At 34.6% G+C, this 16992-nt stretch overlaps 1 pseudogene across 1 annotated transcript; it reads right to left on the reverse strand.

Moving 5' to 3' along the window:
• Positions 1-13926: 13926 nt before the first annotated feature.
• LOC308504130 (THAP domain-containing protein 2-like) lies at positions 13927-14628 on the reverse strand (annotated as a pseudogene). Its single transcript has one exon. The product of its transcript is annotated as a THAP domain-containing protein 2-like (transcript).
• Positions 14629-16992: the final 2364 nt, after the last annotated feature.

Consider the following 16992-nt stretch of genomic DNA (forward strand, 5'->3'; position numbering starts at 1 on the left):
GGATTTTGTCTGTACCTTCATCCTGCGTGGGATACCACTCCTGTCCTCCTCTGACCCTACCCTGCAAGGACTTCTCCCTTGCTCAGGCCTGGAAGTGGCTCACAGGCCCCTGGTAATGGACCTCATTCCCCACCTCTTGTTTCCCTTCTTGTTGACCACACAGTGCTGGGGGCTCTTGTGTCCAGATTGGCTCAGGACCTGCCCAGCCCTGGGTGCATTGTGATTGCCATCACTGAAGAAGATACTGAGGTTCCCAGGGGCATACAGCAGGCAAAAGCACAGGCAGGATTGGACCCAGACCTGCTGACCCTGTAGGATGAATGTAAGAGCAATGGCAGATGGTCCAAGGGGCCCATTGAGGGTGGAAAGCTGGCTCCAGAACCCCTTCCAAGGAAGAAAAAAAATGAAATTATGTGGAAGTAAGAATTAAAACTTTTTTTCATAGATAATGTGTTCTTGTTTGTGGAAAACTTAAAGAATCTAAAAAACAAGACAAATATAACTAATAAGGGAATTTGGTAGAGCACGATATAGAAAGTCAATATACATTTTTGCCAAATTTGTTTTGGACATATTCTATTGTTGCACCCAGCACAACACGGGCAGTGAGAGAATGAGAAGGGGTGGTGAAGGGTTAAGAAAGTAACAGGAATACAGAAATTTGTGCAATAGAGGCCAAGGGTCTCACAGCCTCAAAGGAGTGAGAGCCCCGAGTTGGTCCACTTTGTGGCTTTTACTGATGTACACACAAGGAAGTAGCATTGTTTTCTCCACGGTCTGTGAGTCTTATACATCATACCAGAAAACTGATTCAAACCAATCACCCTTGCCTGCAAGCAGCCGGAATCGAAAGTCCCCTGATGTTTTAATAATTGTGGTATGTGCCTCCCCAGGGACAAAACCTTTACGCTGAAATTTGTTGATAAGAATGGAAGGAGAACTGATGTTATCACATCATTGAATCACTTCCAAAGCAGGTCATGGGAAGAAATATAGCCACATAGTCAGAAGCTCTCCTTAGATGGGGAAAGGTGGGGGGCAGTACCCACCTCTATTGACCAGGTGAGTTCTCCTTGTGGTCCCCACATGACTGTGCCTAGCTTAGGTTGTTTTCCCCTTGGGGAATCTTACCCATCATTGGCTATCCAGCCATATTTTGGTGCTAAACAGGGAGACAGAAGGTATAAGCACAAAGGTGAAACAAAGTCCCTGAAAGGATCAGTCTCACAGACTCTTCTTTCTTTAGGGATAGGCACGAGGGGGCAGACAGTTAGGCTGCTGCATGACAACATTCCATAACTCTGCAAGCTCCTAGAAATAGCTGTACAGAGTTGACAGCTCATACAATCCCAGGTTTTAGATCATAGATACCAATAACCCGGACAACTCAACACATAACATTCACACGCATACTTTGTGAAGTATCACTATATAGCAATATAATTAGCAAAGACATACAAACTATGATAAAGACTCACAATTGACAAGATTCTAGGGAAATGAAAGCAATATACAGTGCCATTGCTAATGGTAATGTAACACTGCTATAATCCATTTGGAGAGCAATTCTACGGTAGATAATAAGGAATGTAAGAACTTTTATGTCCTTAGAGCTAAGAAATCGAGTGTAGAATGTATACAAGCAGTATAAAGAAATTACTGCACACACACCCTGCCTCTGCAGAAGAAAAATAAATTGTAGAGATATGTGTTTGTGTTGTATGCTTTACAGTAGCAAAAAAACTTGAAATAATTTCAAGTTTTAATTTTTGGTAAATATTAATGAAAATGATAGATTATAAATATGGTGGAATTGTATGACTATAAAACATTAAATGTTAATGGACTCTGTCAGTCACTGTAGCAGAATAAAGGAAGTCATTCATCAAGAGAGTCAAATGCAAGTAGTATGGGTACTTTGACTCCAAGAATGAAACAGGTAAGGGATTACCAATTGTTGAATACTTGTTGAACATCCCCCACTACCACCTGCTTCTTAAGCCCAGATCCTTGTGTTAGTATTAGAACTGTCCCTTCCTTTAGGATAATGCTTTAATTCTTGTGGTAAACAACAGTTATAATCTGATACTATCAATACTTAAACAAGTGAATATGTGTTATTGATCTAAAGGATACAATGCAGTGAGCTAAGGCACGTGGGAAGCTTCTAGAACCTGGAAAAATCAAGGAAACAAATTGGATGCTCTTTCCTAGAGCACCCAAAATGGAACACAGCCCTTACAACACTTTGGTTTTACTCTAATGAAATCTGTGTCAAACTTTTAACTTCCAAACTGTAAGATGATGAATTTGTGATGTTTTAAATCACTAAACTTATCGTAATTTGTTGCAGCAGCAATAGAAAACTGATACCACAGATGTGATTGATCTCTTTCATAGATGGAGAACTTAGGTGCTGAAAGTTTGAGTAACGTGTACCATATACAGTTTGTATGTGGTATACAAAGATCATAAATGTATTCCATCTTTATTACAAAGAACAGGGGAAATGCACCATTTCCAAATAGAAAACTCAACGTACTCACTATCCTGGTGATAGGGCACAAGCATTCTTTTCAAATTTTCTTCATACAATGAAAACTGCACATAGCTACTAGAAAGTCTAAACACTTCTGGTCTAGATCCTATAGTTCTGATTGTCTCATAATCTGGGATGGAAATTAAGGCATTACCTCTCCCTTTTATAAGGACCATTTCCCCAAACTATTTGATACTACACAGGACATGAAGTATTTTAAAAGCCAGGGGCTTGAGAGTCTTATGCCCCAGGAGATTCACTGAGCTAAGATGGAGTCAAGAGGTCTGCAGGCTGAAAACTCACCATCCAACCTTGCTTTGAAAGAGACGACGCTGTGTAAGCTGCTCAAAGCTGTTTGGAAAGAAACAAGAATCTTCTGAAAGCCATCAATAAGAAATGTCTCTACTTTAGCTTTTATTTATATAACCCCACTGATCTAAAACATTGTATTATTGAGTCAAACACAATTTGTTACAGATCACTTTGTTAAAAACTTGTTCATTAAGGACAAATGTCAAATTACTGAAAAGTCTATTCAACATTTTCCAAATGCCTAAAGCTAAATTTCTGATTAATTTTTATTATCATCAAAGATACAGTTGTTTTATTTCTTTGAGCATGTAAAATATTCAGTACCAAAATTGCTTTCAGAAATAGTAACAGCAACATTGATTCTAAGACTTAAAAAAGTGTTGACTTCTCATACTTTTAAAATTAAATTGTAGTAATTTAGCATTTTAAAATGAAATTATAGAGCGATCAATGCTGCCATTTTAATATGCAAATTTCTGTAGTAAGGCTTAATTATGAATAATTTAAAAATTTTCCACTTCACATATAAACCTGCATTTTTAAATAAATGTTCAGTATCCCATTCTCAAATTATGTGATCAATATGGTTCAATAAAGACATATTAGTAATCAGTTTTAATCCCAAATATTTTAGCTACAAAAGGTTGTGGAACTCATGCCTACGTACTATGATAAAAATTTCTACTCTAGAGCATGCTAAACTGTAACTACCACAAGCCATAGTGTGCTTTTTACTGACAATATCATTGTAATTTTGTATGTCCATAAAGAAGTCAGTTGGAAAAATAAAAATCACACTTACAAACACAAAACGTTTTTTACCATGAAAATCCAGGTGACCAAATATCTCCCAGGAGAAGAGAGGAGAACCATTTGCATTATCTCTGAAGAGTATTTTATGATAAAGGCCACTGACACTAGTTTTATTTCTTCTGTACCTGTTTATTAAGAACCTATTATTTGTGAAAATTTGATGAATAAATAAGACCTGGATTTATTTTCAATAAAATGTCACAATTTTATATACAAGACAGACATGTGAACAAATAATTTCAAACACATGTTAGGATTATTATACTATGTATCAAAGATAAACGAGTAGGGCAAAGGAAAAAGACAGCCGTTACCCTGAAATCGGAGGAAGAGGGTAGTAACAGAAGTTTACAAAGAGGAAATAAGCAAGTTTTGACTAAAAGTATAAATAAGACTTAGCTGAAATATCACAGTAATAACTGATGCTTTGGATTTCTTAATATGTGCTGAATTATCTCATTTGATCACACCACAACCTATGATGTAGGTACTATCTTTATTTTGGAGAAGAGGCCTAGAGACACAGAGAAATTCAGAACTTTTCCCAATGATATCTAGTCAGATAGGGGAGGCTGGCATTTGATCCCTGTGAAAGCCTTTGTTCTAACCACTCTACTATATCGTTGTTCTTGTATATGCAGCAAGGAGGGCATTTCTGGCAGAAGTCACATGCACAAAATCCAGAGGTCTGAAATAGCATGTGCTTTCAGAGAACTATAAATAATTCTGCATGGCTAGAGCACAACCTGTATTTGGGAGGCCGGAACGTAAAGGCTTTGATGGAAGTACCAGGAACCAGACAAAAGGGATGGGGTGTGCTGTGGATGTGAAGGATGAAATAAAGAACATAAGACAGTAGGTCAGGTAATCAGTGGGGGAAGACTATAGTAATCAATTTAAAAGCATGCTGGTAGACTGTGCAAAGCATGATAGTAAGTATCAAGAGGCACAGTGTAAGGGATATAAATGAGGAACGTCTAAGTAGTACCTTGTCTTGTACACCTGAAACTAATAAAAAAAAAAGAGGCAAGTAAAGTAGCACTTAGCAAAAAGGTGATGACAAAGGATGAACAGGATTTGGAAATGGACTAAGTGTGGTGAAGAAATAAGAATACTAGAACGACTCCCAGATTGATAACCTAGGCCAAATTGGTAGATGCTAGTGCCACAAACCAGGAAACAAGGAAGAGAGTTGCATTCTCAAAAGTTAGATTCCTTCAGTCTTTTGCCTTTGGCAGTTTCATGTGCATCTTTTTGGCATGCCTATGCCTAGTGAACCATCGTGAAAGCAATAGCTATTCATCAGAAATTTATTAGACAGGCAAGCCTCTCTACTTACACCTCTGTACAACCATAGAGAAATAGTTTCCTTTTGCAAGCAAGCAACAATCTTCCTCATCTCTAATCTTCATGAAGTCACTGAAAGAATCAGTTTCATGGGTCTGGGTCTCCTTTTCAGCCCCTGGGTGAGAAAATCCAGCAAGTTACTTTCAAACATTTAGCATTTTTTTCTTTGAACCATTCAAATTACTTCATAGACATTATCTAACCAACAGTCATTCCATCCCAGTGAAGTAGACCAAGGAACAATTTATTCCTTTTTAAAGGGTAAAAAGAGGTTAAAATGACTCATCTAAGAGCTGGAAATAGCTCAGTCTCCGAATTCAGCTGTGTGTAAGAGCAACTGCCAAATGACTTCATAAATGAATGTAAGTCGAAGGTTATTGATATTTCATTTGAATTGTTGGAGCCATCCTTTACCAGTAAGCGGAGAGTTCAGAAGTGGCCGAGGATCAGAAGATTGTTTTTTCAAAGTAGGCAGTTTTTGTTTTATTTTTTTCCTATGACCCATAGTCTTCTGTGAACAAGAATCTTCAGGTGATTTTCAATATCAATGGAATATCCACAGCATACTGTACAGTGATTCCATATTTCTAGTTAAGTAAATCAAGGTTCATATGGTATAACCCTTGCATTGCAAAGTTTCCCATCACAAAGAATAACATGATGATGGAATTTAGAGTCTAGACTTGTTTTGAGCCCTTGTTCAACCACTTTGCGAATTGATCATGCTTGAGAAAAAAAGTTAAATTTTCTTAACCTCAATTTTATCAAACAAGGAGATATACCTACAGGAATTCTCCAAACTTCACAATCAAGTAGATCGCTCATCTACTTAGAAGCATTATTTTAGTATATGCTAAAGACCTCAGGGATATGAGCAAAACCTTTTTTTTGAAATTTACCTTCTCTGTTTAAGACACATGTTTGGACTCAAGGATATGGCAACAGTAAGAATATGGATCATTTCAGTTTTCCTGGAGTAACCTGAATAATTTGAAATTAAAAATGACCATATATGTGAAAGTGCTTTGCGAACTGTAAATGGCCCTAAACTGTACATTGTTGTTTTTAATTCTATTGCTATCATCATAACTCCTGTTTAATGCAATACCCCAACTTCCAGCAAAATTGGTCCCCCAAGTATTTCTGCACGTGGGTTCCATCTGATGAAAATACATTTATTTCCCTTTAGACTTCATTCAATGTTTCTAGTGTAACCAAGTGACCTTTGTGACTCCACAGTCTCCTTAGTTTACACATAGGGAAATGGGCCAAATGTAGAGTTGACCTGCTATGAAAAGTCCAGGTCATTTCCTAACCTTTTCTTCCCTTCACTGTTTCTGATGGGTCCTAAGTAACGCTGTTTGAACCTCAAAATGTCCAGCAATCTTTTAAATCAAGTGCCTCTTTCTGTCTGTCCCTTTTAAATGAGCATTTCTCTACCATCAAATACCTCATGCATTATTCCACTGTGATCTGTATAAGGAGCTTCTTCAAATGGGAAAGCTAGATTTTTCAGAATGTCCCCTGACTGGTACAGTTAAGTCTTTGCCCACACTTCTAGGCCTCAGTCTGCTCACCTAATAAACAAGGATAGTCTTACATGCATAATTTTCTCATAGGGATAATTAATAAAAAATAAAGCATTTGAACTTCTTTGTCAAACAGAGGTAGAATTTTTATAATAACAATGCCATAATACTATTACCTTGATATCAATATACCAATACATTAACTAACATTGAAATACCATTATGGTATCTAATATTTAATATAGATTTGATGATTATAATCAAACATGTATTTTAGATGCAACTTGCTGGGCATGCAAGTTTTGCTCTCAGAAAATAGAGCCAGAGTATTAAAGTCTAATAGGAGATAAGTGGAATTAAAACAAGGAAGGTAACCATATGGATATATTTAACAGGAAATCCCTGTCACATGTTCTAGACCCTCACTGCTCTTAACACTTGGCAGATAAAGTACTATTTTTCTACATTTTTGCACTTTTAGTCCTTATGAATATATCACCACTTATCTAGAGCTAATTTTCCTTATTTGTAAATAGGCAATTAGATTTGTCATTTGATTTGTAAAATATCGGCATTTGGAACAGATCTTAGAGCCCGAATGTATTTCTAAGACACTTTTGTCTTATAAGATAGTTAGGAAATAAGAGACTTATAAGCTATTTTGTCTTTGTTAAACAGGTTGGGAAACACTCAACATGTGCCCCTGTCTTGCAGTTCCACAATGTGCATTTGCATTTACATTCTCACAGAACTGAAAAGACCTGTAGTAAAAAAACAAAACCTTCTTATGTTTGCTTAACTTAGCTCTTACCAAAAAATGTGTAAGTTCAGAGTCTAGCCCCACTCAGATCCCCACCCCCTTACAATTTTAGTGCAAACCTGCCCAACATCAACCTGCCAGCACCTGCTTCCCTTTGCCTGGGGGCTTTCTCTGTCCCTACCACCAGTGTTTTGCCTGCCCATAAAAGGAACAAAAATGCTGAAGAATTAACTCCATCTCCTCCCAGAATCCCTCTGCAGACGTTGATGTCCTGGTTTACTCTGGTTCCCTGAAACTCTGAGGTATGTGTTTGACACAGTCTTCAAGAGTTTCCCCACGGGCTAAGCTCCAGTCACCCTCAATGGAATCTGGTACCCTTTCAACTGACATCCCTTCTTGTCCTTCTTTCCTAATGTTTCCTTTATCTCCCAAATAAATTATGTACACTCAGAGTTGGCTTGGGGTTGTGGTGTGGGGAGAGAAGGAAATCTAAGTTAAGACACATAGTGGGCTACTGTGACTTGATAGCAATTCTCAGTTCCACTTTCCAATAACCCGAATATATTGATATTATTTCTGACAGTTTCAGGACACAAGCCTCCAGTACTTGGCTTCCCTGAGTCACTAAATAAATGTGTCCTAAATAAATTAATTTCTCCAGAGGGCAATACCATAGATCTTTGCAAAGGAACAAGCATGAACTCAGAGGACACCACTTTAAACCTTCCTATCTTATGGGAGGCTTAATAAACATACAGGTGTGTCCTAGCTGGTTTTCCACTGCCTCCTTGATAGGTCTCTGTGTCTCTCCTTTGGCTCTTATCTCCAGTGACACAATGGGTCAACACTCTTTTTTTTCCTCTCCACACTTTGTTGAATACATAAGAAATTCTTGTTTCCTCTATGTCCTTACACTGCACCTTCAATAAATGAAGGAAAAGGAACTTATTAAACCCAGTAATAATTCCATTTATTGAGAGCCTATTGTGATAGAATATATATATAGTGATTTCATTAAATCGTCAAAGAAGTCATCAGTAAATATTGTTCGCCCATTTTGCAGATGAAGACATGGACTCAAGCAACTTAAGTAATTCTTCCCAAAGTCGTATAGCTATTTAGGGGCAGAGCCAAGTTTCTTCGTGAAGCATGTAGGATGCCAAAGTTCATCTCTCAATCTCAATAACATCTGGCTTCCTCTAGTAGTTGAACTCTTCTTTTTTTTTTCTTTTTTGCATTTTAAATAATACTGTTCATGTGCTTTTAATACAAAAAAGAATAAGTACAAAAATTACTCCCATTTCTCCTTGCCCATAAAATCCCAATTTCCTTTTTATTTTATTTTTTCTTTAATTCAGGATTTCTGAGGTATAATTACATACAGTAAAATCACCCCCTTTTAAGTATACTGCTAGGTGAGTTTTGATAAGTGGTTGAGATGTGGATTAGAAAAAAGCAGAAGTGGTTTCAAATATGAGGTCTGTCACTGAATGTGTGACTGTGGGGAAGTAGCTAAAGTATTGTAAGCCGGTTTGCTTATCCTCCGAATGATGTAAATAATAATATCAATTCCGTAGATGTGATTAAGCGTAGTTTCTAGCAAAGGGTATTAGAATACCAAAATAGTACTTCTGTGGAGTGTGTGTGTGTGTATCAAGAAAGAGTTAATACAGATTTAATGTTCCCATAAAGGCAACTTCCGGTACTAGACACCCTTGATGATTGATTACTACAGTCAAAGTAATTTTTAATCAAAATGCTTGACTAATTTAGCTAATGAATTAGACAATGCTAGACGTCATGGAAAGTGAGATTCATTAGGAAACTCGAGTTTTCAGTGTCCATAGTTCTGCTCCATACCAACAGGATTTCCTTTCTCTTCCTGTGTGAGACTTTACATAACTCCATCTCCTCTTTTATTTTCCTCCTTTTTGGAAAGAAGGAACTTTGTCAGGGTTAGTATTTTACCCATTGCTGCTATGAAAGTAGTATTTCTCCACTCGACAACTACCTTTCTGCCCATCTCAATTCCTGTGTCTTTTTCAGACCTCCTTGATATACCACTGGAGATATATGTTAATCAAACTTTTGTTTTCAAAGTTTATGTTTGTTTCATTTTATAAAATGAAGAAGTATAAAAGGAAGAAATATATTAAAGATGAGGTCATAGAATCTTTTGAAATTGACCAAAAATTTGCCTACCTCTTTATTTTTCTGTGAAAAAGAATTAGAAGTTTCATCAACTTCCCAGTGCTCATACAGCTGAAAATAAAATAATAATACAAAATGAGGTTTAAAAAGGAGCTTTTTAATCATGATAAGCATTGTGTGTAAGAGTTCATAGGAAATGGAACTTTCTTACCTGGCTAGTGAGAGTAAAGCTTAGTTTATTATTTCTGCAAAACCATTTGGCAATATGTATTGCAAGCTGTAAAACAGAGTATATGCTTTCACTCTATGATTTCTAGAAATTTATGTTAACAAAATAATAATTTATCTTGAGGGAATAGTTTCAAGGATTTTTAACATAGCAAAGTTTGAAATAGTGCAATTAAGAAGTTAGCTAAATAAAAAACTAGGTATTCATAAAATGGAAGGTGATTATCAGCCATTGAAATTAAAATGGAAAATGACATAGTTCTCCAGAAAGCCTTAATAACCCTGAGAGATATAAGGGGGTTATCAGAAACAAATAAACAAGCAAACAAACAACAAAGAACTACAAAAGGAAAGAAATGATAGGTGAAGTTTAAGAATCTCTTTAACATTCTGAATTCCTAAAAGGTGAATTATCTCATTCCTGAGAAGAGAAGGGCATACAATATCCCATGTGGCCACTCTCCCAAGACCCAGGATTTGAAGTTTCATGAAGTTTCATTAAGTTTCATGCCTGAAACTTAAAATAACACATTACAAAAGGCTGTAAGGGAGATCTTTTGTCTATGATGAAAGTGCTCTTTTATGGATTATGCATCGGTCCTGGGAGAATGTACTCGTGAGTAGTGGTGAAAGCAACCAGCAAATAGTGCAGAAATGAAATTATTTATAGCCAAAATATGCAAGTGACTTTGGGATATCCTAAGGAATTCAGCCTTCAAGACTATACAGAGGGTGCCAAAAAAATGTATACACATTTTAAGAAAGGAAAAAACTATTAAAATTGTAATACAATGAATGACGCTAGCATTCGTTTGATTAATGCCATCTTTTGACCGAACGTCATATTACACATTGCTACTGTAAAATTCAACTTTAAAAAGTAATACATAGATAACATCTCTTAAAATGTGTACATTTTTTTGGCACCCCCAGGTTATATGCTTCAGAGACAGGGACTTAAGGAATAAAGAGAATATAGCTGGAGAGTCAGATTGGGGAACTATCCCAGAGGACATTCAAAATTGGAAATTTAATCCTCAAATGGATGCCTTTAAGCCAAAGTCATTCCCAGCCACTTATCTGGTAGTGGGAGACCTATCTAAAAGCATTAAATAATGCAAATGAGCTGTGATTGAGTCAGCATTTATATAAATAAAAATCCTCAAGTTGAAATTGTGTCTCTAAGGGAATAGGCAAGGAATGTTCCTAGTATGAGCACTGAAAATTGCCCAAAATAGTAATTTGGGAACATGAACAAGATAATACCTACTCAGCTAGACTGCTATTTCTGTGGAAGTGAATTTTTACAGAATCTGATTCTGTCCTTCAACTCATGTCACACTCTTATGGGAGGAATTAAGGCACTAGGGTAGGAAATGAATTTTCTTGGCTGGATATAAATATTTACCAGGAAAAGATATAACAAGGTATTAAATTAGGTTTGTACTTTTTACACACACACACACACACACACACGCACACACAAATTTTAAAAAGAACAACAAATTTTGACCTTCACTGACTTAGGGAATGTTTTTTGCAAAGTGGACAGTGTATCCTTCATGGTTTTTCAGTTGTTGTCCAGAGGGTGCTCTTAATTTTCAGAGTTTTGCAGATATAATTAAAGATATGGACCGTAATATGGACTATCTAATGGCTGCAAGCTGCAGAGATGTGTGGGAGAGGAAACGCAAATGATGAGGCAGACGGGAAGATCAGAAATTCAAAGTATGAAAATAATTTGTCCCACAATTCTAGCTTTAAAGATGAACGGGAGTCCATCCAGGGAATACAAAAAGCCTCTAGAAACTTGAGTCAAGCGTGAATATAGATTTAGAGTTCAGTAAGACCACAGGGCTAGGAAAAAGATTTAGAGGTCATTATCTTAGAGGAGATGAGTGAAACTATGGGACTTCTGATGAGGAAGTAACACACCGAAAAGTGAATTCTTGGAGAAATAAAAATGCCTGACTCAAAATGTAGAGAACAGAATATTTCGTAAAAGGCCTAAAGAATGTCAAGGAAAATGAGGATACGTAGTTTGTTAAGTGACCTTTAAAGCAAATTGCTTTATTAAAGAAATGGAAATGAAGGGGATTCACAAGTCAACCACAGCTTATTAAGGAAGAAACAGGTTATGTAAAAATAAATATCATTTTTATTTTTTCTTCGAGAATTTGTCTGAAAGAGCTTAAATGATAGCTATAAACAGTAATGAGATTTTAATACAGCCAATGTCTCAGAAACAATGAGACAATAATGATGCAAGTCATTATATTTGAAATAAAATACATAAAAAAACATATCAATAAGCTTTCTGTAATCAAGTTAAATAACATAAACCACATATTTAAAGTGCTTTAATTTTATTTCTCACCAGTAGATTTCTGTGTAAGATATATTCAATAGATAAAATGTTGGCATATTACATAACAATCACATTAAGTTTGCAAACAAATTTCAAGTAGAAAATAATTGTATTTTAATATGTTTATAATATTTTTATTATTTTATTATATTTATGTTGAATCATTTTGGTTCATATAAAAATATATGTTTATATATATCTAAGAAAATAATTTTAAAGCTAAGTCTCTACCAGATTTTAAAATATATAAGGTAAATCAAATATTTTAGGTCAATGCTGTCTAATAGAAATATAATGTGAGGACCATACGTAATTTTAGACTTCCTAGTAACCACATTTTTAACTGTGAAAAATAACAGGTGTAATTAATTTCAATATGTATGTACTTAACCCAATATATCCAAAATACTATAATTTTAATGCTCAATCACTATAAAAAATGTTTAATGAGATGTTTCTCCTAGTTGTTTTCATGTAAGTGTTTGGAATCTAGTGTGTATTTTACACTTAGAAGACATCTCATTTCCGACCAGCCATAGTTCAACTGTTCAGTAACCACATGCGGTACTCTACTGGACAACATAAATTTAGATAATTGTTTATTTCCAATAGCATATTTTATTTCAAAATGACCATCCTATAATTTAAGATTTTGAAGCACTTTAGAAGAAGTCACAATTAATGACACAGTTCAATATTAGGATGTTTTAACTAGAAGGATGCTCACCTTGTTTTCTACCTTTCTACCAGCCTCCAATGGAGTTGTTCTATTCCTTCAGACTCTCGATATTCAGATCATTCATATTTTCCTCTATAAACACAATTCTTCAACATTGTTTTTCTTAGTTTATATGTAAATGATTCATGCTTACACCGTTCTTTATAAGCCAGTTCCTCCAGACCAAGTTCTTAACATTGACATTATTTTGCAGACTTGATCATAGTCTCCTATCCTTAGCACCAATGAAGAAAGCCTCATAGGAGCTGCTGTCCTTGAGTTATTACATTCCTTCTACTTGATAGATTATAGTAAGTATAAAATTTGGGTGCCACACTTTCCATAAGATATCGAGATATTGGTTCTCTGGCTTCTCCACTGAGTGTCACTAGGCCTTTCATTGTAGCTTTGTCACTCTCTATTAGTTGGATCTTGTCACCAAGTCAATTCTGAAGATTGCTTTCAAATACAAATGCTCATCTGTTGTATTTATACAAGAATACCAACTGATCTTGATAAATACCATTAGGATGCTATTTTGATCCAGTCAAGAATGCTGTAGATAGACAGTTCTACTATTTGTAGACATTGCATGTTACCGTGTTAGAAGTGAGAGGCCAATCATATTTTCTTCTTCATTGAAGTTTATTAAACTGTACTGCTTTCATTATTTTGTTCTTTCTTTTATGTTTAACATTCAATAATGTAACAAGGACTAGCTTAATTTTTTGTTTTTCATTCAGGATCTTTTTATTTTTGTCAAAAACATGTTGGTGCTTTAAATCTGTAGAACTTATTCTTGTCTCAGGAAACCATTTTTAAATCTTAAAATCTTTTTAATATTAAGTTTTTATTAATGATATTTCTGTTGGAACATTGAGGACATTTATATCTTTCAGTCACTTCGCCATTACTTTAAGTGATTTTTTTCTTTATTTAATAAATAACAATCCTTTCTTCTACAGTATAATTTTGATTTTCAATCATGAATTATCCATTTACATTGTCATTTATATCTTAGTTTTTAATGGAGTTATTTGGTTCATTCTTTTTTTACTTTAATTATAACTTTATTAAATACCCCTTTTTTTGCATAATTTCCTTAAGTATCTACCTTTGAATAGAATGAAGTATGGGCATCAAGTTCTATGCAGGTTTATCTTAAATGAAGGTACCCTTGTTCTGTTTTAGATTTAGAGAATTAGTAATGTTTTATCTTGTACATCTTGTTCAGGAATGTTGAAATCCTCCAAAGACTGCTTAAGGCAGTTGGTAAAATGTGTTATACTGTGCACTTAGGTAGTATGTTATTTTCTTTTAGATTGTTTATCAAGCATGTGGCTTTGATCCATCTTCAAGTTGCTCTGCGTTCCTTTAGTAGGCAAGTTTTTATTTTCCTTCTTAAGCTTGCTAGTTTTTTCCAGTTTAATTATCCTCTTTTTTTTTTTTTTTTTTTTTTTTGCATCCATACAATTCCTAAAGGCATAACTGTGTTCAAGTAGTACTTGCTGACTACTACTGTTTGCTTTTAAATTAAATGGTCTGGTTGGGGTACAACTGTTGTTGTTCTTCAAAAGATTTCTTTACTTCGAGTTTCATAGACTTTACATGGGCCCAAAAACCAAAAATGTTTGGAACAGCATCCATTTTAAGTCATCGAGTTTGTCCTGTTAGGTCAAAACAGGAGGCTTCAAAATGCTTTGAACAAAGAAAAGTGTATTTTTCTGGCACAAAATATTTGTGCCTAACCAGGAAAACCCATTATTTTCTCCTTTTAGGATCCAAAGGAAACCTATAGAAGCTGATGTTAATGTGCTTGTTGTAGGTAGTAACACAGCCTGCCCAGGCACAATTAGTCAGCATTTTCCTTTCACCCCCATTCCACGCTCTTTTAAGCCTGTCTTGAGGCACTGGCTGCTCCACCTCTTTTGGGCAGACACTGGGCCAAGTGAGGCAGGAGAAGGAACCACCAAAATGAGTCATGGGATGGGGTAAGAGGAAGGGTGTGTTTGTGGGTATGTGGGGTAGGGAGAGGTTATTGTCAGCCTTCCCTTTCTCTTTATTAATATGGCAGACTTGAGCCTGTAGAGCCCACAGTCCTGGAGCTCCAGGTGCCTTCTTTTGCCTTCACCAATATGGTGGAAACAACCCAACCCTCCCTGGCCCCCAAAAGCTTTTGTTCATCAAATTTTTCCATTAGTTCTGCAATCTCCATTTTTATCTCTCTGCTGTTTTGTCCTCAAGTCTTTGAGAGCTTGTCATATTGAATTCATTTTCACAGTTAATTTTTCTATAGCAACTTTTTTATGTGTAAAATTTTAAATGTGGAGTATTTAATTTCTTTTTGTCTTTTTTTTTTTCACCTCTTTTCTGCATGTAAACTCTATTCTTTATATTATATATTTTTTCCTAATTTTCTTCATCTACTGTCTATGTTAAAAGAGATTAAATGTAATCTATTTTGTTTACTATATTGTGTGGGAATCCTTCATCACAAATTTTACCTTACCTGAAGCTTGTTTGCCTTCCTCACTGAACTACAATCTAAGTGGGTTTTTGTTGTTGTTGTTGTTGTTGTTTGTTTGTTTGTTTGTTTTTTGTGAGTGATGTAACCGGGGAGAGGGAGAACTCAGAAAGAACTCTGTTAATACTTTATTGGAGGGAATAGTTTTGAGTTTTTTTGGTTTGTTTTTTTCTATGAGATTTTGATAAATGTATTGTTAAATGTTGTCTATCAAATAGAAATTATATGTGCCACTATAATGAGGGGTATTTTTAAAGTTTGCATTATATTCTCCATTTAATTTGAGTGACTAGAACACCTGCTTTTCTAAGAAGCAGTCAAAACTGAATATGCCTTTTTTTATTTTTTTAATCCTGATAGTAGCTACAATCACCAAATGCCAAAACAGTATGAAAGAATTAAAAATATGTATTTTATATGGATTAATTATTATTGCAACATATATCACCTAAGTCTGCAAAGTAAACTTTTACAGTTATTTTGTAAAACAATCATATGATCCTTGCCAAATATATTATATTGAAAGAAAACATAATAAGCATAAATTAATTCTTATTGCTTTCAACCTAAATTCAATTATTCTGTGTTATAAGGATAGTAACACAAATAAAATTTAATTTTATAATATAAATACACATATATAATGAAATATACATCTTCAGGGAGAAATGTTGAAGAGGCTATGATTCTGACATTGCTTATAAGTATTATCAATAAGAAAGTCACTGTTAAAATCTAGTTAGTATCATTTAGTTCAAAGAAGAAATAAGAAATATATATATATATATATATATGCATTAATTCTTTTAAAAATATACCTATCGAGTGCCTATTATGAGTACAGTGCTTTTCTAGATTCGAAATATACAGCAAAAAATATTACATGTGTCCTAAACTCTAGAGGGAAAGGTAGACAATATATAAGTAGACAAATATGCAATATAATTACAGATTCCATGAAAAAGAATGAAGCAGGACAAAGAATAGAGGGATAGAATTAGCTACTTGAGTGTGTTGCTTTTCAAAGAGACCTAAATGAAATGATTTGAGCATCTAATATATTTTATGAAATAGTTTGGGGAATTTAGCTTGTGCAAAATATTTCTATTTTATTTCCCTGAGAATTTACATGTTTTGTGTCTCTTCATAGGCTGTAGCACTTATACAACAAGACAACATATTTCTGTGTATTTAGATAACTTTTCAATACACCATCACTAAGTGATAAAGATCATAAGACAATTATGTTGATGGTATAAAAACAATGGCAGAAAATTAAATGAGTAATAGCTTATACTAAATGTGCTATTGAAATGTATTCAGATAGTCATGGGATGTTAAGTGAATAAACACTGGTAATTTAGGTGATGCCAATGTTAATTTAAAAAATGTTAATAATGACATATAAATGTGAATTCATCAAGATTTTAAATAGCTGACATTCTGAATTTATATTTAATGAAATAGGAAATGATTCACAAAATGTCCCTTTTATACTGAAATTCACTGGCTGTCCTGAGGGAAGGTACTGGTATGAAATTTTCTAATGAGACAAGAAATTAGTTTTTTTATGACAAAGAAAATCCATTATTCAAATACTTATCTGATACAACATGACTATACCAACTTATATACTTTGCTATTTTTTAATAAGTTAAATAAACTTGACTTGATGATTCAGTGTTGCAAAGATACCACGTTGA

The sequence above is a fragment of the Rhinolophus hipposideros genome (genome assembly GCF_964194185.1).
Source record: "Rhinolophus hipposideros genome assembly, chromosome: 10".
NCBI lineage: Eukaryota > Metazoa > Chordata > Mammalia > Chiroptera > Rhinolophidae > Rhinolophus > Rhinolophus hipposideros.